The sequence below is a fragment of the Paroedura picta genome, chromosome 5, assembly GCF_049243985.1.
Source record: "Paroedura picta isolate Pp20150507F chromosome 5, Ppicta_v3.0, whole genome shotgun sequence".
Taxonomy (NCBI): Eukaryota; Metazoa; Chordata; class Lepidosauria; order Squamata; family Gekkonidae; genus Paroedura; species Paroedura picta.
The window spans coordinates 71,941,213-71,967,954 of NC_135373.1; the positions used below are offsets into that span (position 1 = coordinate 71,941,213).

Consider the following 26,742-nt stretch of genomic DNA (forward strand, 5'->3'; position numbering starts at 1 on the left):
CTTCTGAGGTCGGTAAAATGAGTACCCAGCTTGCTGGGGGGGATAAAAGGTCATGACTGGGGAAGGCACTGGCAAGGCCACCCCGTATTGAGTCTGCCATGAAAACGCTAGAGGGTGTCACCCCAAGGGTCAGACATAACTCGGTGCTTGCACAGGGGATACTTTTACCTTTAATGCATAGTAATCAGTCAGGGACTGACACCCTGAGTGCAAGCAACCTAGATTTATATAAACAGCATTATCTTTCAAGATCAGGAAGCTGATCCCTTTTGATTTCCACATTCAAGAGGCAATACTACTCATAGTGCTGCAATCTGTGCAAGCTAATTACTTGTGAAGACAAACCCATGGTACCCACTGAGCACAAGAAAGGCATTACTTTTGTTGGTTTCGGACTTTTCAATCTGAATTCTGTTAGAAAATCTTCATACAGGACAATTCAATATCTTGAGAGACAACTTGGATAGTTCTCCATGTTTCAATATTCTATACTTTTAAATATCTACTACAAAGTTACTAATTAAGATCTGGAATTATGGAGCTGAATGGGAATACCAGCCACCAGGTGGAACGTTTTTTCATCTGTGCCAAGCACTGCTACTAGTGACCTACCTGTCCTCTTATCATCTGGCCACAGTGATCCATGCAATGGTCACTTCCAGGCTAGATGACTGTAACTTGCTCTACACAGGCCTACCCTTAGCTTTGACCTGGAAATTACAGCTGGTACAAAATGTGGCTGCAAGGGTTCTCACGTATATCTTGGAGGGCCCACATTCAGCCAGTGAGATCAGGACACTTGCTCCTAATGAAAGAGCTCCTGACTGCAGCTGGACAGGGATGTGGAGATAGGGAGTTAACTCCAATAAATTGCCATCTTTTAATGTATTGGGGGTTGGATTGTTTTATTCTTTTATTGTAAACTGCCACGAGTCTTTGAGAGAGGAGGTATATGTTAAAATATAAATAAATGTTCAGACTACATAGATCAGCTTCTGTGAAGAAATGGATGCTTTGGATGGTGAACTCCATGACATTGTACCCATCTCCAAATCTACAGGATTTTCCCAACCTGGATTTGGTAGTCCTACCTCTCCATCCCCTATTGGGATTTGTAATTTAGCTCTTGATGTAACTTCTGAATCAAGATCTAAAACCATGAACAAAGAGATAAGTGAAACGTAGAGAAATTACAGTGTTACGCATGTCTTATGTGAGATAAATATTTAACGTATTTATGGTTCTGTGCTGTTATGAAGATGATGTGAGAAATGCAACCCCCAACTCATAGACATAGATTTTTGTTAAGCAAAACATTCACTAGTAATATTCTATTCTGAGCCAAAGTGGTATGGCTTCACCTTTCCATTGTGAACCATTATGGTTGGAATTTGTTATCAGAGATTTATATCACTCCCACTCCCCAAACAACACATCAAGAAATAACATTTTACAACTATATATTATGAACTGTTTAGGCTGCAATCTGATTTATTGTTTTCAGTGAAATAATAATGGAAAGTACTAAAGGGGGGAAGTGATTTGTTCAGGACTGGAGAAAGAATTGAAATAAGACTAGACAGTTGCTAAGTGCCAGTTGGCTGATGAATTCAAGATGGTCATGGTAGAATAAAGAATCAGTTTGGGAAAAGCTTGTAAAAGTCTAGATAGAAAATGAGAAGTTAAAAAGAGAAGTCTGAAACAAGAATGATATTTAATAAATAAATTTAGTTAAGAGTTAAGAGATCCAGCTGAAAGGGCTAAACAAGAGTTCCATGCATAGGTAAGTTCCTGGTTTGCTATGAGAAAGAGAAGATAGGGCTGATGAAAATAAAATGGTTAATGAAAGTTGGCCAATGCCCCTGAATTTTTCCCAGAACTGCAGGATATGTGTAGAAAGCACTGTGCAGCTATCTAGTACATGACCGCAGAAAAATAAGGAAAAAATAAAGATTAATCATATATAAGTAAAGATAAACGGGGGAAAGCCATATAAAATATAATAAATCAATATCTAATTGCTGGAAATATTTATGGCTGACAATCTCAAGCTTCTATTACAACAACTTAGTATGGTATATAATATTCCTGTCAGTGGTGGATGTTTCAACCATTATGACAAACATGGTGACAGAAATCAGTATAGAAAATATAGTTACTTAGAACTTTGAGTCTTGTCATCTTCCAGAGGAACCAGATGCAATATATGACTTTTTGCAAGTGGTTTTGAGATACTTCAGTTGAAAAGCAACTCATATCTATATTAAATGAATATCTTTTAGCTCCCTGTTTGGTTTTACTTGTAGCCCCTCACCCCCAAATGCATCATTGCTTCACCACTGCTCTTGTTAAAATTCTCTCTTCTACATATAACTGTTAAGATAACGAAGTCCTATCATCTGTTGCAACTAGCTGATCTACTCACAGACAAAGCGTAACTACTCCTTATACTTGGTGGTCTACACTACAGAAGTCAAAAAAAGTATGTTTTACTTCTGTAAGAAAAAATTTCCAAAAACATGATCAAGAGATGTCATTTCCAAGTTTTTAGGGGAAGGGTTCCTTTAAATACTTCTTTGTTCCCATTGCTGCTCGAATGAACAGAAGGGAGGGCAAAATAACGGAGCATGCCACCTTGACAGCATTTCTTACTGGAAAAACTGAAAGGGACGCTTTGATATTCTAGGAATCCTCTGGATTTCTGTGGTCAAACCATAGGGATCTGTGGGATTCTTAAATGCTGCAATATTTACGGTACCACTATTTCTGCTCACTCCCAGTGCAGGAGTTTTCCACTGCAGGACCACTACAACCTGGGAACCACAGTTACACTCTTGGTTTGTGAAAGTTAAAACTCTAGACTAAGGCAGAAGTTCTCCAGGATCTCTAGTAGAGGTCTTACCTCTTTGAAAGGAGATGTGAGAAACTGAAGCTAACTTGCAAAACATGAAGCTAAGGCCCTTCCTCCAAATCCTTACTTTGTAATGATATACTAGCCTTAGTGGTTCCAAGAGTACTCGACTGAAGGGGATAGTTAAGATGTTGACTGAACTACAGTCGTACCCCCTCCCCATACTGTGGTATATGGCCTGATGGTTTGAGACTTTTTGGATTGAGACTTTTTGGTTTAATATTTGAAGTTAACTTATATTCCTTGAATTCCAACTGCCTCTGATATGGCAGAAAACTATGCAATCCTAAGAAAAGTTACTCTAAGCCCAGCCATTACTCTGAAGAGGATTTAGATATCATTTACCCAGATTACGACCTAATAATAAATATAAAAATATGGGATGAGATCCAGTGATCCATTGGCACAAAGACACAGATCTTTCCAATGCTTCTCAACAGCAGTTCCTTGTAACCCTAGGGATCTGAAGTGATAAGGGAAAAGGGCCAAAATTAAATAAAGAAAAATAAAATCCTAGCTAAGGCAAGAAGATCAAAGGTCAGATACAGGGTGCATAAAGGCTCTGCCATTTCAACTGAGTCATTCAATATCCAGGTCAAGCCCTTGACAAGTTTATCCAAAGCTTGAGGTTGGATGTCATTAATATGCTGATGACTCCCAGATCTCAGTAATTAACTATCTGAGGAACTCGATAGCTTGGCATAATCTTTGAGTGATTATTCTGCAGTATGACTATTGTGTTTGAACTATTCTACACTTTGTATAAGTAAAGCAGTGGAAGAAAAATGGTGTTCATCAGTCTCATGAGGTTTTAAGAACCATAGGATGATGAACCCAGCATTATTGTTTTGAAATAGAGAGAATGAACAAACATTTTAAAGTCAAGAGTATAGGTGAGCTTAGTTCCTATTTTTTTGTGATTAAAAGAATCAACATCAATGCTATCCAGGAAAATTCAAAAATAGTACATTTATCTACTCAAACCAAACTTAGATTAGCAAACTGGGGCGGTGTGTGTGTGTATGTATGTATGAATATATTTATATGCTGCCCCACTCCAAAAGGTCTCAGGGCGGCTCACATCAAAGAACAAATTAAAAGTTTATAATACATAAAAAACAATTCTTACTTCTTGATGCTCCTATAAGAAAGGCAGAATGTACTCTGAAACAAATGGAAATGAGAACATTATGGGAAACAGAAAGTGGACAGATATCACTTACCTAGTGAAAAACACAAAAATATGGGATTGGATCCACTGATCTATTGGCACAAGGATCACAGAACTTTCCAGGGCTTCTCACCAGCAGTCCGTTCTAATTCTATGGACCTGAAGTGATGAAAGGAAAGGGGCCAAACTTATCCCGCTCCTCTGACTCCTAACACAAATGGTAAGAGAGACCATATTTGCCCCATACCCCTACTCACATGACTATTAGTCAACATGCATTCCATGACTAAAGTAATTAACTTTTCTGGGGATCAGAATAGGCTTCTCAGAAGAATATAGGGAAGATCCAGAATTACAACCACTTTCATCTGATCACAGTTAATGAATCTGTGAAGAAATATTTCCTGCTGAGTATTAGGGCTCTAATAATTGATGAATAAATTCCCTTGGGCACAATTTGGAATTGGCGTAGTATTTTCAAGCTCTATCTGAGAATTCTTGGGGGGAAAATACTCTATTGCTCTTTGCTCACAAATATTGACATTTGTTTACTTATGCACCACCAGTTTTTTACTTTTATGCTGAAGAGGGGTGGTCTCTTTCAACTGCTGCTACCCGAGACTGTCTAACTGGCAATTCCAAGGGTAGAACATGGGGCTTTCAGGTTGCAAATGCATGTTCTGTACCAGTGAGGCAGGACCTACCAACAAGGATCATGTCATGCATTCATTATGCTTAATCTGCAATGCATCTAAGCATTACTCACCAGAAAAAATCATATTCTGAATCAGGTAACTACAAACATAAGCAACATCTTTAGTTTCTGCATGAGGGATTTGAATGCAGAACTTTTTTCTCACAAATAAAACATGCATACACAACATATGCCCATTATCTAAGGGGCAGCATACACTAGACTCAGCTGATACTCTTTGCAAAAATGTCAGTGGAACATAATATATTAGGGGTAAAAGCTCTTGGAATAGGTAATAATGAATCACAATACAATGAGAGGTAATATAAAGCAGAAAACCCTATAAAACCAGTCTTCACAAATAACAGTATATAACAATTTCAAAAGGATGAAACAAAAAGTCCAAAACCTATTAGTGATTTTGTTTGAAATTCAAATAGACAATGGTATCATAATTGAATTTTTGTATTTTGATATTTTCTGGTTACATTCCATGATAGTAATAGCATACTCTGAAGACATGCTAAAATGTTTCTGGATACTCCCTTTAGCACAATTCTACTACAACCACTAGATGAAATTTTTAAAAAGTATCAAATGAAATACTAAAACAATAACTTGGAATGTGGGAATGCCTAGAGCCAGCAGCAGGACAATGGGAGGAAAGTGATTCTGATATTTGTGCTGGAATTCCGCCTACACCCAGCCCCTGAGAAAGCATGGCACCCCCAGTCAATATACAGAGGTAGCCTGAGGTAGTAGAGGCAAAGAGAAGGCAGGAAGGGTCAGTGGCAGATAAAGTGGAGCAACTGGCACCCAAGACAGGGCAACTGGCAGCTGCAGAGAGAGAAGAAGGCAGTGAAAGAGCAGCTGACATCCACAGCCAGGCTGAAGCAGTGGAGGCCGGCCACAGCAGTTGCACGGAGAGGGCAGGCAGCGGCCGAACCACTGGAAGAAGAGAAGCCAGTCAGTGCGGAATTCCCAGGGTCAGGGTGTAGAAGGTGACACTGAGCAGGCACTCACAGGGAAGTCTACCATTTTCCTGGAGTAAAGCAGCCACAGCCCTTAGAATCAAGATGGTGGTTCACTAGCAAATTTCAACTATACTTTGAAATTTTCTGTATTCAACTACTAAAAAACCGAGAAATACTTCAAAATCTGAGTCCAGAGTACTTGTCGTTTTGTTTCAGAAATATGTGTGCATAAAGAAGAACATTTAGGCCAAAGATCAAGGACCACTGCCAACCCTCAGCCTAAAACAGGATATCTTGTGCTATTTTGATACACATAATTTTTGCTTGAATGTGCCCCACCTTGCTGTCCTCCCTGCAAGTCAGTGGTGCCAAAATGGAGTTGTTTGACCCTAGGACAGGCTTTCTCAATGAGGGTTTAATGAAACCCTAGAGTTTCTTGATGGCCCTGGAAAGGTTTCCTGAATGTGTGGGAGTGGATTAATTTAAAATATTTTTTAGATTTGTTAAACTTTTATCTGGTGAACTGACCATATATGGTCATGTTGACCCCCCCCCCATTGCCAATGATGGGCCTTTAGGGGGTGGAAAGGGGGGGGATGGGTTTGTAGACAGCTATGATTCCCAACCATATCCTGCATGATCACGCCACTTCTAGGGTTTCTCAAAAAAGACTGTTTCAGGGGTTTCTCAATGGTAAAAAGTTTGAGAAAGGCTGCCCAAGGAGTTAAGATCTCTGGAATACAGAACTGCAAGCCTAGGCCATGAGTTTTGCTGAAAGGAAGCATCTGGAAATAAGTATAACTTAGCAAATGGAGTCGAAGCTCAACAGTATCTGGAAGCAGAGGGGGAACGGACCTAAAAGATGAAGAAATAACAGAAAATGGCTAGGAATATTGTGGTATTATCAGCCCTAAAAGGCAGGGGCCAGAGATGGGACAGTCAGAGTTCTACTTTTTTAAAAATCATCAAACAACATCTGTTGCTCAATGAACTTTCGATCTTCATCACAGCATTCTTGCTCAAGTAATCAACTTACACAAGGAGTGGCGAATCTAATCTTTTGGTGAGTGTGTGTGTATAACCTATGGGGCACAAAGAGTTTAAATAAAGCTGTATTTCATTTCAAAGAATCCTTGCCTGGGAGACTGTTCATTTCTGAATTAAAACCCATAGGCCCTTGATTCTGTTGTAGGGTGTGATCGGTACTGGAGCAAGAGACAAGGGACCACAGATGCTAATTCCATCTAACATGGGTATGTGTGCATAATACAGGAAACAATATGCAGCTGTGATAGACGGCACTTTAAAGGCAAGCCTCAAAGTGCTGGAAACCAGGAAGTGAAGGGTTAATTTTTCACTGAGGCAGAGAGCTTGAGTGACTTGCTGCTCCAAGTGCTTTGATTGGCTAGCAACAACTGTGAGAGAATATGAGAACTGTATGCTGAGGGAAAAAGAAACTAACAGAAACCAACACTGAAAGATCTTATTATGCCTTAGCTGTAAAATATCTACTCTGAGGAGATTTTAGTCAGAGAACCCAGTTTTGACATATTTATTTATTATTAAATGCATTTATATTCTGCCATTCCCAGCACAGCTGGTTCAGAGAGTGGACAAAGATATTAAACAATGTGGGAGAGTGGACCATACCCTGAAGAACTCTGCAGGTGAGTTGGTAACAATGTGATCACTCCTCCTCTACTTCCACCCTCTGTTTTTGGTTCCAGAAAAAGGAGCACAGTTGAGGCTATCCCTCAAATCCTGGCCACTGCAAGGCAGTGGGCCAACAGTGCATGGTCAATGACGTCCAAGGCTACTGACAAATCAGCAACATTAGCAGGGCCGACCCTCCTCAATCCAGCTGGCAAGGGAAGTCATCTATCAGGGCAACCAGCACAGTCTGTACCCCATGGCCATGCTGGAAGCCCGAATGGAATTGCTCAAGGTCTGAAGTTTCATCCAAATATGCTAGAAGCTGATCCACCGTGGCCCTTTCAGCCACCTTCCCCAGAAATGCAAGATGTGGAGAACTGGGGAAAGTATTTGGCAGAATGATTTGAGATTTCCAAAAAGGTCAAAAGAAATGGGAGAAATCTTCTAGGGAGAGAAAGATTCCTGCCCAGTAAAAAGAGGAAATTAGCTATCAGGATTTCCTTCGATTGGTGTGGAAAGACACCTCTGGACACCCCAAGGCGGTGGTGTACTGCTGTTACTGGACACAGAAGGGGTGGGTGGATGTTATAGAATTGGATTATGCCATCATCACTGTTGTAATTTTATTGTTTTATGGATTTATTGTACACCATGAGCCGAAAGAGTCCGGGAGTAGCAGTTAAGAAAGAAAAGCTAATAGAAACAAACAAATCCAGAAACTAAGAAAAAGCTTCTATGCCTCTCAAAAGCCTGTACTTAGGATCTACAAACTGAAGTTTTACAACAAAGTTTCATTTCCTTGTTCCATCTAAAATTTCCCTGCATAAAATCTTTCATTTTGTTGGACTTTAATATCATCTCAAGTGACATTCTGAAAAGATTTTAGTAAAAAAGGCTCCTGCACCATCCCTTGGCTGACGTAAAAGCCAAATTATCTGACAGGGTGAGATAGCCAGCAATATTATTTTACGTGAAAGAAATGATGCTACTTAGGCAGCTAGGTCAATGAGAGAACATGATTTTATTTTTGGAAGGAAAAAATTATCTCACTGTGGGGAAGTTTTAAGAGGGCCTATCACAGCAGCCCTTTCTATCCAGAAAAAAAATGTCATATGTGGTCATTCTTATTAGAAGGATCAGAAATGCAAAGAGTGTATTTATTATGTGAATTCTTCTTGTTTGTAATGTCCATGTTGCTTACAAATCGATCCCTCTTACTCTCAAGTTATTAATTCGCTTGCAATGAAAATTAAGACTTTTTCAATTTTATGTGCTTCTTTTTCACACAATAGTTAGCATTAATCATACCATTAGGCAGCGAGGGAAGTTGATGCATGCTAAGAATTTATTTGGTCACTTAATCCCTTACTCTACTGTCTCCAGAAACAAATCTGATTAATGAACCCTCATTGATGAAACTCACTTGAGATTTTTGTAAACAAAAATGTAGTACAAAAAACAATATACCAAAGCAGTGTAGTTCCACCAGGGAGAGACAACTTTACAACACAGAGCATCACACAAAGACAAAGGAAAACTATAATGCTGACTAATGGCACTAAAGCAAGCCCATGTAAAGGTACTAAAACAAGCATTACAAACCTTGCTTTTGAATTTGTAGTTCATTCTTTGTTCAGTTTCCTCACCCCACTGCCCAGCAGCAATCCCCACACTATGGCTGGTTAGAAGCCAGTAGAAAAATTTAAACAGGGCAGCTGAAGCAGGGGCTAGGGAGACATGTGAGGAAACAAAGGAAGCTTCATCTCATTCTTGCCTACGTAGTTGCCAGTTCAGGTGCACTCTTAAAACTTGCCTGGTTTTTTCTAACTGGCTAGAAGAAATGCTATAGATGAGTTAGTGGGGGCAAAGCATTTGCCTTTCCCCAACTCCAGCCTTGAATCTCCAACCCTCTCCTCCCACCGTCACTGGGCTGCAGTGATTCCCAGGCACTTCCTGCCAATGCGGCCAAGCCTGGCACACCTCCTATCCTCACTGCCAGGACCACCGCGGCTTATTTCTCTCTCCATTGCTGTTGTTGTCCTCCTGTCTGCCATGACTCCCAACCCTCCACTGCTGATCACAGAAGGAGAAGGTGTCATGTATGTCATTTAATTTAAGCCTCCAATGTTTGTGTGAGTTTTTTAAGAGTTCAGATTTTTTTTAGCAAATCTGGAGATTTGCGGGAAAATCTGTTTAGTATCAGTGTGGCCCTGATCTGCAAATTTAAAAATTTGCAAATGGGGACCACAGTTCATTATTAGATATAAAGATTCTTTAGCCTAGTATCATAACATCTCGAAAACTAAAGTTATACTAATAGTGAGTTGCTGGACTTCTCATTAGAGGGATCTTATATTTCCAACATGCCTCTGTAAAACTACTTAAGGTTGACTTTCTAGTCACATCATCATTGGTTTTTCTTTACTCTGAGAATGATACAGATTCTGGTGAATGCTATAGAAAGACAACATAAAGGTAGAGAAAATAAATAATTTGATACCAGTTCAACTTCTTTCCATTTATCTTGTTCCAGCAGATCTAGAATATTATCTAGGGTGATAATTCACAGAATCTTGGAAAGCCATGGTATGGTTGATTAATAAAGTACTAGAATCATGGCGACAAAGTGCAGATTCTACCTTTGACAAATTATGGTGAGGCCCAAATATACCATATTATTTGGCAAAGAATCCAACTCATTGAGACAGGGTTAAACTGGACTTGTTTGCTCTGGTTTTTCTGGGCCTATCCCCTAATTCATATTATCAGTGTGCTGCACATTCAGGGGCAGTACAGATAGTTACACTCTTGGCCAGTAAGTGAAGCCCATACCGAGTAGCAGAGTCAGATTCCACTCTGGATCTTAGCACTAGCTGTAGCAGACAAAGTATAAGGGAGACACTAAGTAGGAGTAAAGAAGCAAGTCAAAGACAGGAACTGGGGAAGCCTGAAGCCAAAAAAAGTTCAAATATCTAAGTCGTAGTCTAAGAAGCTGTAGGAGAAGTCGGGAAACCGGAGATCATTGGGGCAGAGCTTCACTGTAGCAAAGGCAGGTCAGGAACACTTCAATAATCTCTTGTATTTATTTTTATGATTTATTGTTTCAAAATGTTATGCCTGCTGGCATACTTGAGAGCTAGTTTAAACCTCTTTTGGAAAAAGATTGATAGATGACAATATAGGGTATTTATATACCCTATTTATATACCCAGCTATAATTTGTTATGCTCAAATATGGACATGGATTTAGGTAAAATCAGGCCCATGGGATACTTAAACCTATTATGGTCCACAATTGACTACCTCATTCAGAATTTCTTCAAATATTGGCAGAAAATGGCCACTATTTGACCTTCCCAGTAAAAAGAACATTTTGTGGTGCTATGTTTGTATGGTAACAGCTAGATTAAAAAGGGATCTGTGGTATATAAATTTATCAGGGAACTGTGTTGTATTTAGGCTTAAGTTCTAAGAGTTGTTTAGTTGAGCTTTCCGCAGAGATGGTGCTTGGATGAAAAAACAACCCTCTTGTTTCAAAAATGTCACCGGGACTGACTTAGTCAATTTCTTGGGGAATAAGGAGATTCCAAAGGTTAATGTGCAATATGGGTACTTCTCTCTGTTTAAATAAAAGCAAAGATAATTTTAGTGATAGGATTCAACAGGACTGTTAAGATAGGTCTGATCTGCTAATAACCAGGAAGACTGCTGGATCCATCAGAGGCAGAAGCTAACTTCACCAAATTAGTTTTATATCTCAGTTTAGACTTCACGGTTTTATATTGTAATTACCATACTTCTAATGATTGCTAACACAAACGTAATTCTCAACTTTTCACAGTTGCTTGTCATTTTTTAAAGCTATAACCAAAGATTCTTTAATACTATATAAGAAAATATGGGTAACACCGTCATAACAATAAAAAGTTAACTTCTGTCCTTTAGCTAAATAAGCTTGAAAGTATGTTAGAGTATGGAGCAGAGTTGGTTCATGTTGCCTCAGAGGGTCAGACCCAAACCAATCGGTTGAAATTAATTCAAAGGAATTTTTGGCTAAGCATCCGGAAGAAGTTCCTGACAGTTAGAGCAGTTCCTCAGTGGAACACGCTTCCTTGGGAGGTGGATGTTTTTAAACAGAGGATAGATAGACATCTGGCAGAAATGCTGATTATGTCAACTTAGGCAGATTGTAAATGGGTGAGCAGGAAGAGCTGTGTCAGTGATTGGCTCTTGTGGCAATTTCTTGCATACCCAGGGAAATGCCAATCAACACTTTGGGGTCAGGAGGCGAATTTCCTCCAGGCCAATTGGCCAAGGACTCTGGTTTTCCTGGGGAAGATCATTGAGCATGCAACTGAGGTCACTGTTTGTGGGCAAGTAGTTCCCTGCACTGTGCAGAGGGTAGTACTACATGACTCTAGAGATATCTTCCAACTCCATGATTCTACTGAAAGGCACCAAGAGGCACTTACAATAAATAACTGATGAAAATATTAGGTGCCAAAATGAATTTGTTAAGTGTTCAGGAGCCTGGGATTTGTTATTATAAAATTTAATTGTTAAATTTGAAATTATTTGTGTAATGTTTTTATTTAATCCACTTCTTTAAGTCATGGGATCAGTTTTCTGTTTTTTTTTTAGTTTTCTGAGGACAGAGGCTATCAGAGTGCACAGTAACATAAAAAATCTACATCAAACAGCAATTTAATATTCACTGTAAAGAACTAAATGGAATACAAAGTTTTCTTACATGTCTGATTAAATCAGTGAAGTAAAGAACTAGCACTGAAAGTTGAAATATTATATAGTTATAAGTACTATCCAACAATGAATGTTTCTTTGTAATATCCAGCAGCTAATTTGCTTAAAATTGACACCAAAAAATCTTTGCTTTCCCTTTGCACTTGTATTGTTGTATTTAAGTAGATCTCCTGAAAGACCCTGTAGATTATTCACTCATCACTCTTCATAAAAAGAAGAGATATTTATTTAAAATCGAAGTGTTTAGTACCTTTATATCTGTAATGTTTCCATTATACCCATTATAATGCTAATGAAAAATTCTTTATAATTTTAACAATAACTCGAAATGGATTCTGCACCACTAACATATTTTTTACTTTACAATGAACAATGCTTTTCATTATTTTTCCCCATATTAATGGCACTTTCAGTTACCCAATATACATTTCTGGTATGCACACAAGAGTACTATCTATGGATGGGTGCAGGTTAATAGCTATAGTTCTAATGCTTTACAAAGTACAATTTGCTATATGATTTCTTAAGCAAAAATATCCAGAGATAAAAAGCCTTTGTAAATTGTTTCCATATCAAATCACTTTAAAAAAATCTCTAATAGTACAAGCAGAATAATGCAGTACTGTTACTAGGAGTGTGCATTTGGTTAATCCGGGACAACCCCCTCCCCCCCCCCCAAATCCCTTACCAGTATTTTTGGGGTATTAATTCAACCTGATTGAAGGATTAGTCAGAACAAAAAGAGTTGGTTCTTATATGCTGCTTTTCTTTGCCAGAAGGAATTTCAAAGTGGCATACAATTGCCTTCCCTTTCCTCTCCCCACAACAGATACCCTGTGATGTAGGTGAGGTTGAGAGAGCCCTGATATTACTGCTCCATCAGAACAGCTGGCTGCATGTGGGGAACTGGGATATCAGACCTAGCTCACCAGATTACAAATCTATGCTTCTAACCACTACACCAAGCTGGGTCAGGATTTGGGGGGACTTCTGGAGCTAAAAGACATTTAAAGGGATTTAAATGCCTTCCAAGTGAACTGTCAACTTACAGAATGTATTTAAAGGAATTGTTCCCAAATGCAGCATTCACTCAAAGCTGAAGTTTCATTTCTTTTTATTTAGAATGGATATTTCGCATCTTCACCTGAAGGTGCCAGGTAATGTCACAACAGTACAGAATAAAATAACCAAATGGCATTGAAGGCATTTAAAAAATGATCCCCCTCTTCCCTGTCTTGTAACCTGGCAGGACAGCAGGCAGAGGAACCATTAAAGGTCTGGAAGGAGAAGGTCCTCCTACATGCCACTGTGTCCCTTGTTCCTCATGAGTGAGGTGGAACTACCTGAAGGCTCTGTACTTGAGATCTCAGGACTCGGGCAGGTCTATAAGGAAGAAGGTGCTCCTTCAAATAACTGGGACCATTTAGGGCTTTATATGTTAACACTGACACCTTGAATTGAGCTTGGTAGTAGATAGGGAGCCAGTACAGGTCTTTTAAGACTGGTGTGATGTGCATCTGGCTGCATTCTGCATGAGTTCCAGGTTTGGACCATCTTCAATGTCAGCTCCATGCAGAATGCATTACAGTAGTCCATTCTGGAGGTTACCAGACCATGGATCTCCACAGTCTAATCCACTTGGAATGGAGAAGGCATTAAAAACCTTTGGACTTAGAGTTCACACCAAGCAGTGACACTGCAGCTTGGAGTGGAGAAGGCATTTAAAAGGACTGAGATGTTTTCGGATTCAGAGTTTACACCAAGCCATGACTTTATATCTGGGAGTGGAGAAGGTATTTAAAAATCCCTTTGAATGCAGATCAATATAACTTTAAACACCTTCCCCCGCTCCAATCCAATGGTAACAATAGAGGATGGGGACACCTTCTTTGGGAGTCCATAGAATTGGATCCCCTGTCCAGCCTTTTCCAAACTTGGAGGGTTTATTGAGAACAGGCACTGGCAGCTATGCTGCAAATCTGGTGTCTCTATCTCAAAAATAAAACAATCCCCCAAGACCCCCCAGAACAATTTTCCATTATAGCCAATTGGGAACATTGACTAAAATGGTCTCCATAGGCTATCATGCAGCTGGAAAAAATTGGCATTCCTGGACATTTACGAGAACTGAATACCACACTGATATTGGAATTCAGGGATAATAGAAATTACCAATTTTTTGTGTACCTTATACTCAAACCAAAGTCATGACTGACAACGAGAACATTCAATGTATTGATGATTTCATCTTTCTTGCCTCTATGATAAATCAAAGTGGTGGATGCAGCCGTGAAATCAAAGGGCGAATAACACTGGGCCGGAACCCAATTGGAAACCAATGCTACGAATACCATGGACAGCCAAAGTTACCAATAAGATAGTTTTAGAGAGGAGCAAACCAACTATGTCATTAGAAGGCAAGATATTATGGCTGAAGCTCACTTACTTTGGACACATCATGCAATCAAACTCACTAGAAAAATCATTAATGCTTGGCATGGTCAGTGGCAAAAGGAAACGTGGTCACCAAAGGATACGCTGGCTCGACATGATCAAAGCTGATACAGGGATGATCATGAACCAACTAAAAGAAGCAGTCAGAGACGGGGTGCATGGCGAAGACTTTCCTATAGAATCACCGAGGGTCGGACACGACTGAACCGATGACATCATCATACTCAAACTAAAACAAAAAACAAAAAAACCCTGTTTGGGGGATTTTTGCACAGCCCTAATTGTTACAAATATAAACTGCTAATCTATAGTGAAGTTATAGCAGTGGGGAAGGAGGAGGAGTTGAAATCCCCTTTCCTTTATATTCCATGGCAGCATAAATAGAGGACCATCTCCATTGTATTGTATGCAACATGGCATAAGAGGTCAACAACTGGCCAGAGATTGTATACTGTGGCTTATATTGTATAGGTGAATCTGACAGAACTGATATCCAGCTATCATTTTTTAAAACATTAGGGTCTCCAAGGCAGCCATCGATTAAAAAAAACTATCAAAACAAGATTTAACATGTGAGCTTGAGCACACACAAAATGAGATGCTTTGGGACTCAGGGAGGTTATGGGTTCTCCATCATTGGAAATTTTTAAACAGAGGCTAGATAGCCATCTGACAAAGAGGCTGATTCTGTGAAGGTTCAAGGGGTGGAAGATTACAGTGGATGAGCGATAGGGTTGTGAGTGTCCTGCATAGTGCAGGAGGTTTTACTAGATGGCCCTTTCAACTCTATTATTCTATGATTAAAACACACACGCACACACTAAACAAAACATATACATTCATACATGGGAATGTCAGTGAGGGAATACCAAACAAAACAGAAGATGTGTAAAAGACAGTTTATCTTATAGTGAGGTTAGAAAAATGTTGGATACCTCAATGCTCGATCCATACCAGTCGGGCTTCCATCCTGACCATGTGGTGGAAACAGTGTTGGTCGCCTTGGTGGATGATGTCTAGCACCAGCTGGATTGGGATGGGTCAGTGGTACTCATGTTGCTCGATCTGTCATCCACATGTGGTTGACCATGAGCTACTGGCCCACTGCCTCACCAGGGCAAGGATTTGGGAGACAGCCCTTCAATGGCTGTGTTCCGTTTTCCGAGACTGGACACAGAGGGTGACAGTAGGGGAGATGTTATCACAACCTTATGGACTTTCTTATGGGGTACCATAGGAAGTGGTACTATCCCCCAAATTATTTTACATCTTATACACCCTCTAGGACAACTGGTCTGGAGTTACACGCTGGGTTGCCATCAATATGCAGATGACACCCAGCTCTATCTCCTCATGGATGGTCACCCGGACTCCCCACCAAATACATCTGCCAGATGTTTGGAAGTCGTTGCTGGATAGTTAGAGCAGAACTGCCTGAAACTGAACCCTTCCAAGATGGAGGTCCTGTGGCTGAGCAAGAAAGGATCAGGAAAGAAAATATGTCTCCCTAACCTTTTACCATCTTGCCCACTGCAAGGAACTTGGGTATGATCCTGGATCCTCCCCATACAATGGAGGCACAGGTCACAGGGGTAGCATGCACAACGTTTTACCATGTTTGCCAGGTGAGGCTACTAGCATCCTACTTTCCCCCGGACTTCTGGAAACAGTGATAAATGCAGTGGTTACCTTTCGACTGGACTTCTGTAACTCGTTGTATGCTGGTCTGCCCCTGTCCTTGATCCATAAACTCCAGCTGGTACAGAATACAGCTGGTAGGGTTTTCACTGGTTCATCTTGGAGGACCGATATCCAGCCAGTGCTGAAGCAGGTCCATTGGTTACCAGTTCTAGACCAGATCAAGTTAAAGGTTCTGGTTTTGACCTTTAAAGCCATCCGCTGCTTGGGCCCAGCCTATCGGAGGGACCGCTTGTCTGCTTATTCCTCCCATAGGGCACTCCACTCTGCGGGTACTAAGCTGGTCCCTGGCCCCAGAAGGATACACCTGTCCTTAACCCTGGCCAGGACCTTTTTGGTCCTGGCCCCGACTTAGTGGAATGAGATCCTGGGAAAGCTGAGGGCCCTGAGAGAGCTGGATAAGTTCTGCAGGGCCTATAAACAGAGCTTTTCCACCAGGTCTATGATTGAGGCTGGATTACCAAGATCAATAGACCCTCCTCAGGCTCTGCTATAATACCTAATAAACCCTTGTTAGATGACTGCAGGAGGTAGGAGGGATTTTGCCATTTCAGTACTTTTGGACTAATGCTGTTTTTAGGGTTGGGTTTTTAGAATTTGGTTTTATGGGGATATTTTAATATGTAACCCGCTTTGAGTCCTAGGAGGAAGGCGGGCTATACATTTAATAAAAACATGAGCAAACAGTATTGCATGTGGGGTTTTAGTAAGTAAAAGACAGAAGAGGGGACAGGCCCCTTTCCAGACCTATTTTGGCCTTTGAGAGAAAACTTGTTCAGCCACTACTTAAACAACTACATTGGTTACCAATTTGCTTACAGATCAGGTTCAAGGTACTGTTTTTGACTTTTCAGGCCTTACATGGCTTGGGCCCTACTTACCTTCGGTGCCACCTGCCTGCACTCCGCTCTGCGGGTATGAATCTGCGGAAGGTCCTGGGGCCTCAGGAAGCGCACCTGGCCGTGACCAGGGTGGAATGAGCTCTCAGATTAACTCCAGGCCTTGTTGGGACTGAGTTCCGCAGGGCCTGCAAAATGGAGCTCTTCTGCCAGGCATTTGGTTGAGGCCGGGTGGGAACCCTGGGTTATTAGATCTGGGCCACCCCCCCCCCCAGCTCCTACTGTGGTGGTAGACTATGTTGGGACCTGTTTCCATCTCCCAGCCCGTATATCTACATATATATCTTAAGACGCCCAGAATATGGGGAGTGATTCTTAAAGTTATTAGTATACTGTCATCTTGTATCTGTTTTTATATTTTACATTTTTTTACTGTTCTATTGGGAGTATTTTACTTGATACTTTGTTTGTGAACCACCACGAGCCAGTTTCTGGGAGCAGCGGCATAGAAATGCAATGATAAATAAAATAAATAAAAATTTATTAAGGCCAGGACTGACTATGATTGCTAGCTCCAAGCTGGGAAATTCCTGACATTTTTGTGGTACAGAATGATGAAGCAGGGCTTGTGGACAGGAGAGGCCTCACTTGATAAAGAACCCACTCTCCAAAGCAGCCATTTTCTGTAGTGGGGCAGATCTCTGTTGTCTGATCAGTGTAATTCTGAGATATATCGAGGTCAAACCTAGAGGTTGGCAAACCTAGGGCTGGTGACAACTTCTGACTGTCTTCATTAGGATTGCCAGACCTCCTGGTGAAGGAGAGAGACCCCTGCTGCCAGGCCTCACCTCCCTGCTATGGATCAGCTGGCCAGAGAGATCACCTGGAAGTACAACATCTCTCCAGATGATAGAGATCAGTTTGCTCAGAGAAAATGGCTGCCTTGTATGTTAGGCCCTATGGCATTATACCCAACTGAGGTTTCTTCCCTCCCTAAACCTTATGCTACTGAGGTTCTACTCTGAAATCTCCAGATATTTCCCAACTTGGAGCCTGCAACCCTAAAGGAAACTGTTCTCTGTAGCTGGGAGATGTCATGACTCCACCTGGAGGTTGGCAACCTTAGAATAAAAGAAGGCAGCAGGAAAAAAGGGGGTATGGGGACTTTTAGGAAAGGGGAAGAAAAGGAGGGATGGAGTTTTGAGTGGTTCCCACTTTTTGATGAATATTCTGCCTAAGTCAGCCAGCCCTACTACAAGTCATAGAAGAGGGCCAATGTTGAACAAATAATAATAATAGTGCAATCAAAGTAATGGCTGTTTAGAAAATTAATCTACCCATAAAAAATTACAATTTTTTAAAATGGAAATACCAGATCCTCTTAATAAATGTACAGTTGTATTACAATGGCATAAATGAAAAACAGAACTTCTGTAACATTGCCAAAGCAAATAAAATCAGGTCTGTCTAGTTTGCAAGATCCTGTCTGCCATGTGATGTAATCCAAATGCTTTTCTCCCAAGAGTACTTCATAACTTTTTAAGGGGCAAAAATATTGTACATTTACCTGTATTGTTTACCTTATCCTTTTAAGCACTGTGGTACTGTCATCGCAAATTCTTGCAAGCTGTGTTGCATACAACAGCCCCATTTGGTACAAGGATATAAATAATTCTAATGGAATGTGGCAAGTAATTAGCACAGGCTCATTGTATACTTCTCTTTAGCAACTACTGAATGTTTAATACACTTCTGGAATAATGTTCATACTCTAACAATAACATAGTCAATATAGCAATAGCTCCCATACACAAAATCAGATTATAAGCAATAGCTACAATTGTCACCATCTCCAATTAAGGATGAGGGCAGTAGATGAAGTGAAAGACCTCTACCTGAAACCCCAGAGTTTATGTCAGATGCCTTACCCATTTCCTCTGGATCCTACTCCCTCCTCCTGGAAGTGTGAATTTGCGTACCTCTCCCTGGACCTTTGAAACAAATGGTGAACAAGTGTGTTTGCGTAGCTTAGATGAGGCCATCTGGCCAACTTCCCCAGCCTGCTTGTCTCTAGATTTCGCACTAGGATCAAACATTGGATCAAACGTTCTTTCATGGGAAAGGGCTTCCCGCATCTTTGGAGAGGTGGGAGGGGGGTGTCCTGTGCCTATATTAAAAGTAAAGGTAAAAGTATCCCCTGTGCAAGCACCGAGTCATGTCTGACCCTTGGGGTGACACCCTCCAGTGTTTTCATGGCAGACTCAATACAGGGTGGCCTTGCCAGTGCCTTCCCCAGTCATTACCGGTTTACTCATTTTACCGACTTCGAAAGGATGGAAGGCTGAGTCAACCTTGAGCCGGTTGCTGGGATCGAACTCCCAACCTCATGGACAGACAGCTTCAGAAAGCATTTCTGCCGCTTACCACTCCACTTAAAATGGAAAGTGCTAGGGCTACGACTCCACAAGAGGCTCAATGCATATATTACCCTAGCTCAAACCCAGGGCTTTGTCGTAGTCAATTTTTCTGTTCTACGAATCACCTTTGGCAGAATGATCTCCTGTATGTCTCTTATTCATTAAACTAACTTTGGTTAAGTACATGGGTCTTGGTATTTGCCATGTTAGGGAATGGAAAGGGGCTTTGCAACAGTGCATGCCTAAGGTCAAGACAGATCAGCTGCCAAACTGAGTAAACACTAATCTGGATGAATCAATGGACCAATAAGATAAATGGACCAATTAAACCTGATGTTTAAGTCCAGCAAAAATCTTAATATGTGTATCTATACTAACCCCTAACCTCTGTCGCTTTACCTGCCAGAAGAAGATAGTCTTATATGATAGCACAGCAAATTTTAAAAATATCTTCTATGTTATGAGCAAGTTCTAACAGAAGAATAACAAGCAACTGATATTTCTATTTCTACCATTCCTAAGCAATGTATATTTGAAACTCATGACTTATTAACAGGAATTAAGTAATATTATTTTTTTTTAATTACACAGAAAGAACAAGAATAAATGTGAGGGTTCTAGTCATGGTTAAAGACTGAATAATGTAAATATGCAAAAACCCTAAGAGTATGGGTAAGACACGAGTTGAACCAAAGCCTCTACTTTCTGGATCTCACTGGTTATTTAAATTTGTTACAAAAGCAAAACTTGCAATTAGTTTATATGCTACTTCCTGAAATTTAATGAACACATTAAAATACAGTATTTGCTGGCGTACAAGACTACTTTCCCCCCCTGAAAAACATGCCTCCAAGTGGGGGGGGGGGTCGTCCTATACGCCGGGTGCACTTCAGTTGGGATAGACATAGCTGCCCATAGTACTGTAATGTAATGTAACATACTCTATATTTTGAGTGGAAATGTTGGGGGGTTGTCTTATACGCCGGCAAATACGGCAATAATATAGTACTGTAATATCTATCTATCTATCTATCTATCTATCTATCTATCTATCTATCTATCTATCTATCTATCTATCTATCTTTAAACTTCTATACTGCATGCTCCTAGAGACCTGGCTCACGGCGGTTTACAAAAAAATCACATAATAACCAATAAAACATATGATAAAAACCCCTTAAAAACAGATCACACCCACAAAAGATGGCAATATCCAGCTGACTAAAAGTAAATCTCATCCCGCACCTTGGATCACCGAAATTGATGTGGATGGTTAAAAATGGCTGATAGTCAGAATAGTATGATAATAGTCTAATACCGTGCAAAAAGAAAAGGGGTCTAGGAGGGCGGGGGAGACCCAGTCACATACCCCGGGGCCTTACCCAGCCCAGTTTTCCCCTTAAACTATTTTCCTCTTTCAATCAAATGAAAGGAGTAAAGTAAAGCGACCTTTAAACCAGCATGTTATTTTTCTCATTATTGATTCTGCATAATTAATGCTGTATTATCTATAAGTTCTGAACAAATATCTAAATGTACTGCACGTTCTTCTTTTTATAAAAACACAGATTCCATAATTTAAACTATGTTTAAGAACTGGTGTGAATGCATGGAATGTCGTGATGAAATTAATTACTTTGGACTCTGTAAATAACCTTAGAACAGCGTCAGAAATTGTCACACTTTTTACATTTTTGAAGGAGAGCTTGCATGGGAGGTTGATCCCACCACTTCATTGAGCAAAGTTTCAAGCCTTCCTGCAGCCTAAATAGCCTTTCTTTGACTGAAGTGACTTCTAATTTAGAGGACGACCAACTTAATCTCCTTAGGCTAGAGGAAGGTTCTTTTAAGGACAATTGGATATACCCCAGGGAGTTTCAGGATTGTATATTGGACATTATTAGTTACCCATTTTTCCATTAAGATTTCTTTAGTTCCCCCCCCCCCGCTAACATAATGACCATTTCACACAATTACTGTTATTTATATTTACAACAGTGTGCAAATAAGATATACTGAATTATACATTACCTGGCAACTTTGCTTTTTGTCTGTATTTGTTGGTATAGAATCATAGAGTTGGAAGGGGCCATACAGGCCATCTAGTCCAACCCCCTGCTCAACACAGGATTAGCCATAGCATCCTAAAGCATCCAAGAAGAGTGTGTATCCAACCTTTGCTTGAAGACTGCCAGTGCTGCCCTATCTGGCCACACCCAGTGGCAGCTGTGCAGGAGGTGCCTGGGCTGTACAGCCTAACCAAAGTCCACACCAGAGCAAGATCAAAGTTCAGTCTGAGTCGTTAGGTATCAAAGCAAGCAGAGTTAAGGGCGAGGGAAAGAGTAGTCGAGGGAAAGCAATGGTCAGAGTCCAGATAAGCATTTAGTCAACAAAGCCAGTCCAATTACCAGGTGTGTAGTCAAAAGCCATTTGTCAGAAGTCAGGAGTTTGCAGAGCCAAAGAATCAGAGCTGGACAGGAGGGTTTCTGCATAGATTGTACCCACGCCAAAGAGCTGCTGCTGTCTTGACTAAAAGCAGCCCAGCTAATTGGCTGCAGCTGACGGAGGACTCACTCATCCTCCCCAGAAGCTATCCCAGCTGGGCCCCATCTACTCTGACAGCATGCCTGCAGTCTTTGGCTCCTTCGGTGTTCAGCAAATACTGCTCTTCTGTGTCCTCTGTGTCTTTCAGGCTAACTGTCAGGGTTGGAGTGCATTTGCGGGTACTCCAAAGATGCCTCTTGGAAAGAGCCTGGATGACTTGTGCTGTTTTCCCCTGCTGCACATTCAGAGGCCCCTCTCTCTTCAGCCAGAGCTGACTCAGCAGCAGGCCCTGGTTGCTGTGGCAACGCTTCGGAGACGGGAGGTGGCAGCGGGGGCATGAGAGTTGGTATTTTATAGTAGTTGGCATTATGCTGTATTTAAATACAATCCATCAATACCTGGCTAATTCAAGTGTTTTTATTTTGTATGTGTTTTTTTTTTAATGTTGCAGTTGTAAAGATTGGTTCTCATTGGACTGCTGAGTTGCATGAGATTTGGGTGTGTACAAATGAGTAATTTCTCTACTAACCTAAAGGAAATCCCAAGAATTGATAGAAAAATTGATAGAAAAAATTGAAATCTTTACCCCCCCCCCAAAAAAAAAACTTTTGGAGGATTACAGTTACCCAAAATAATAATAAAAAACAATACCTTTAGCTTTAAAAAACAATGCCCACTGAGAGTTCAGTGGTCATTTTGGAGGTGCCCAGGTTACCACAACAATATTGCTGAGCTTTCCAAACTTTGGGTTCCGTAAAGCAAAGTCAGTAGGACCAGGCGTGGACTTGGACATAACAGCTCCTGTCCTTCTCCTCAATGAAGGCATATTTGCTGTAAACAGGCTCAGTTGCCACCAAAACTGGATATTACCTATATCACAGAGACTGGCAGAAGCCACAACACATCAGTGGGCATGGGCAGGTGGCAGCAACTGGGTCTACCCTGGTGCTGGCCACTGGCTCCGAGTTGGCACTGACCGCCACACTGCTGGGCAAGACTTTCCCCAGGTAGAGGCGGGTGGCGTGGGAAAACTGAATATAGGGGAACAGATAATAGTAGGTTATATGGTGGGTTGGAAGAATAGAAGGAACCAGAAAAAGGGAACAGGCCATGGGGCTGGTAGGGAAGCAAAAAGGGAACAGTGCTGGAGAGTGGGGTTAAAGAAGAAGATCAGATTCTCAGCATGCTTACATTGGATAATTTCAGCAAATTAAAAAAATGGACCAACAGAACAGGCAGCAAGCAAAATGTAGAGTCAACTTTGGGGGTTTTACTGTATTGTACTTCCTGTACTGCAGCCAAAACTCAGCCACTGGTTGGAAATTGTCAGGTTATAAGCTGGAGGGCAATTACCCTGCCCAAAGCATTACCATTATGGGTTAGCAAAACCAGCACTTATTTGATGTTTGGAATCAAAAGACCAAAATTAACTCTTGTGTAAAAAATAGTGAGTTTTTTAAAAAAGATTTGTTTGCATTACTTATTACCCCACCGAAAACATTAAAAAAATACATTAAGACCCTTTTTTTGATTTCTATTTGCGAAGGGGCCTTGCGCAATGTGGTTTATAATCAATATAATTAAGAAGTATAAATACTGAGAGATATACACATAGAATTGCAATTAGGACTACAATTTTTTTGGATACTATTTAAAGATAGATTCAAGTGGGTAGCCGTGTTGGTCTGAGGCAGCAAAACAATTGGTACATTCCAGCTGTTGCTTTTTTTTGTTCAGTTTTGCTGTCACTAACATTAACTCTTTTTGATATAAGATTTAGTTTTTATGGTTTTAGAAAATGATGTTGTAAGCCATCCTATTTTATTAGAGTGAAAGAGTATAAATATTATAAAAATATACAATATTTATCTATTCTAAATTATTATCACAATTAATTATGAAACAGCAGAAGTCAACCAGATTCAACTAACTAGTCAACTAGAGCAGGGTTTCTTATACCTTTTCCACACAGGACCCTTTCTTGTCTGAGAAAGTTTTACGTGACCCCATGTATATAGGCATATAAATAGGTATATAAATCAAACATTTATTGATAATAAATCACAAAGACCAAGACCCACCCAGGATTGCCAGCCTCCAGGTGAAACAACAGGTGGAGACCCATCAGCTGTAATACAAGTAGAAGAAAAAATTCTCAAGCTGGCGATGGTGAAATGATTTATTTCAATGAAAACAATGTTCAAAACGATTTCAAAATGGATTCCTATGTATAGTCCATTTTCAATAGCTTCATTAGTGATATTCTCAATATTGTTAACAACTCAGTCTTCTCTAATTGTACTCTTTTGCGTGATGAAATTATAGAAAATAACTTAGTCTTAGATAACATTTTCCTTTGTGTAGTTCAATCCCCAAATGGTCATATAATATCCAAATCTGTAGGAGACTACTAATATTAATATCACATTTATGCTTAGAATAATTATGTTCAAGTTAGATTAATAAAGATAAAATAAAAATTAGTTAACTTTCTGTGGCTGATTCTGGGGTGGTGTCAGAATGGATGCACGCTAATCCCCGTGTCCAGATGACATCACTGCCATTCTGGCCCCTCCAGGGCTTGTCGCATATCAGGCCCTCATTTGTCCTGGGTTAAGAGGACCCAGGACTTTGCCTACTGTGGGGGCCAAAGGGGCATGTCCCATGGCAGACCTGTGTGGAAGGAAAAGCTGGGCCTTCAAGGCCATGCTCCTCCTCATACAAAGGCCACGATGGAGCAAAAAATACTCCTGTGCACTTTGGGGCTGTTCGCAGAGCCATGGGGTGGACTGGGGATTTAAAAAATTGCAGGCAAAAAGAAAAACCCTGTCCTCCCATGTGGCAGAACCTTTCTGCCACAGGTGCATTCCCCGGGGGACACATTTTCAGCATCAGAGCAGATTTGACACTGAAATGTATCCCCTGTGGGGACACAGAAAACTGTGGATCATGCAGCTCTTCACTGACAGCAGCCTGGCACAGCTGCTGCCATGCGAAATCAACCTGTCTATTTCTCTTTGGCCTAGAAAGACAGTAGTGTGTTTGTGACCTCTGAACTTAGCTACTGCCTGCTAAGAATGTCTGAACTGTATCAAGTACTGATTTGCTTTCAACTAATATCTTGTCACCGGTATCAATGTACAGATCCTTCCTAATCTCTTGAAAGTCATTCTTAGTGGTTTCAAATCAATGAGAGTATCATTTCAGGGAGATATAGCTTGCAGAGCAACTATTCAAAGTTTATGATATATTTTCTCAAGCTCGAACTTAACAAAAACTTCAAAGTAGCTTAGAGAGAATCATTGGGATTTGTCCATCCCAGTTCTTTTATTTCACTGACAAGAGAGTGCTTATCCATTTTCATGCTTCATTTTGTTTTATGTACTAATAAATCTCTGTTTTAAAGTAACCTGTAATTTATGCTGTACTGCAATTTCAACTACTTGTAGTTGCACTGGAACTGACGTTCACAGATTGAAGTCAACACCAAAGGTAAAAGTGACCTATTCAGGAAGCTGCCTTAATTCTAACTGGCTACTATTTGGACTACCAAAGCTTCTATTATTTGATTAAATTGGCAATATAAACAGGAACCACTGTTAGATTTACATAGTCAGTTAATCACTATAATGCCTGAGGCACAATTTAATTAGCTTAAACTTCCATAGATGTAAGATCAAAGGATAAAATTCTACATGGACTTTTGTTGCTTAAACACCTTTGGTTTCAGTGGGATTGAAGCATCTATGTTGCATTCAACTGATCCAAAGTACATGACACATCGAGTCAAACCACCTGCCACCTACTCTGACTGTCATTAGCTCTCAGAAACATTTTAACTAGAAATGCCATGGTCTGAATTTGGGACCTTCCATATGCAAGGTGGATAATCCAACACTATGGCAAAGTTCAAACAGTAACTGAAATTTCATCTGAATCAACACCGGACTACTTGTATATTGCGTAATTTCAATTCAATTAAAATTCACGGTAATGTCAATCAGAAGCAAGAGAATCAACAGAACAAGTAATGACAGATAATATTAGAATTACTTTCTAAAAGTGATCAACAAGATCTGAGGCGTCTACGGCTGCAATCCTAAAAATACTTTCCTGGGGTCAGCTGAACTGATTAAATGGGCCTTACTTCATGTAAAGATTGCTATCTAAATGTGTCTGAGACCAGGAGAATGCTCTCGTTTTTTCCTGTATTTGAAAATTAAGACATATATTTATCAAAAGATGCCTATATTTATCAATCAAAACATAGCTTGGAGACATTAAAAAAACAAAGTTACTTCCAGTTTAAATTAATTGGCCCTTTCATCTAATCAAAAATGTACAACTTAATTTACAAATTGGAGAATCCAGCAACTCATTCTAGCCACACATCATTTACCCCCCCCCCCCATAGACACTGTAATACTGTATAAGGTCAAATCGGGGGGAGGGGGGGGGTGGAGCATATTAAATTCATTATGTACTAAAAATATTTAATGAACAAAAAATAAATAAAAATTGCAACATCTGATGAAATAGTTACTGGCTAAAATAATCTTGATGTTTTTCATCTAATTTAGTGCAGCTTATTCATGCAATGTTAAGTCAAGAAGGTCTTCTGAACTG

At 40.3% G+C, this 26,742-nt stretch overlaps 1 protein-coding gene across 20 annotated transcripts in view; it reads right to left on the bottom strand.

The window, feature by feature from the left end:
* The window catches only part of FOXP2 (forkhead box P2), a 551,538-nt gene that overhangs the window by 192,907 nt on the left and 331,889 nt on the right, over window positions 1-26,742 (bottom strand). For 2 of the 20 annotated variants that reach the window (XM_077338481.1, XM_077338480.1), the window contains exon 2: window positions 4,041-4,075. The exons of the other annotated variants lie outside the window; for them this stretch is intronic. The gene's annotated coding sequence lies outside the window, so the exon portion shown is untranslated. The remainder of the gene's footprint in view (window positions 1-4,040; window positions 4,076-26,742) is intronic. 20 annotated transcript variants of the gene reach the window in all.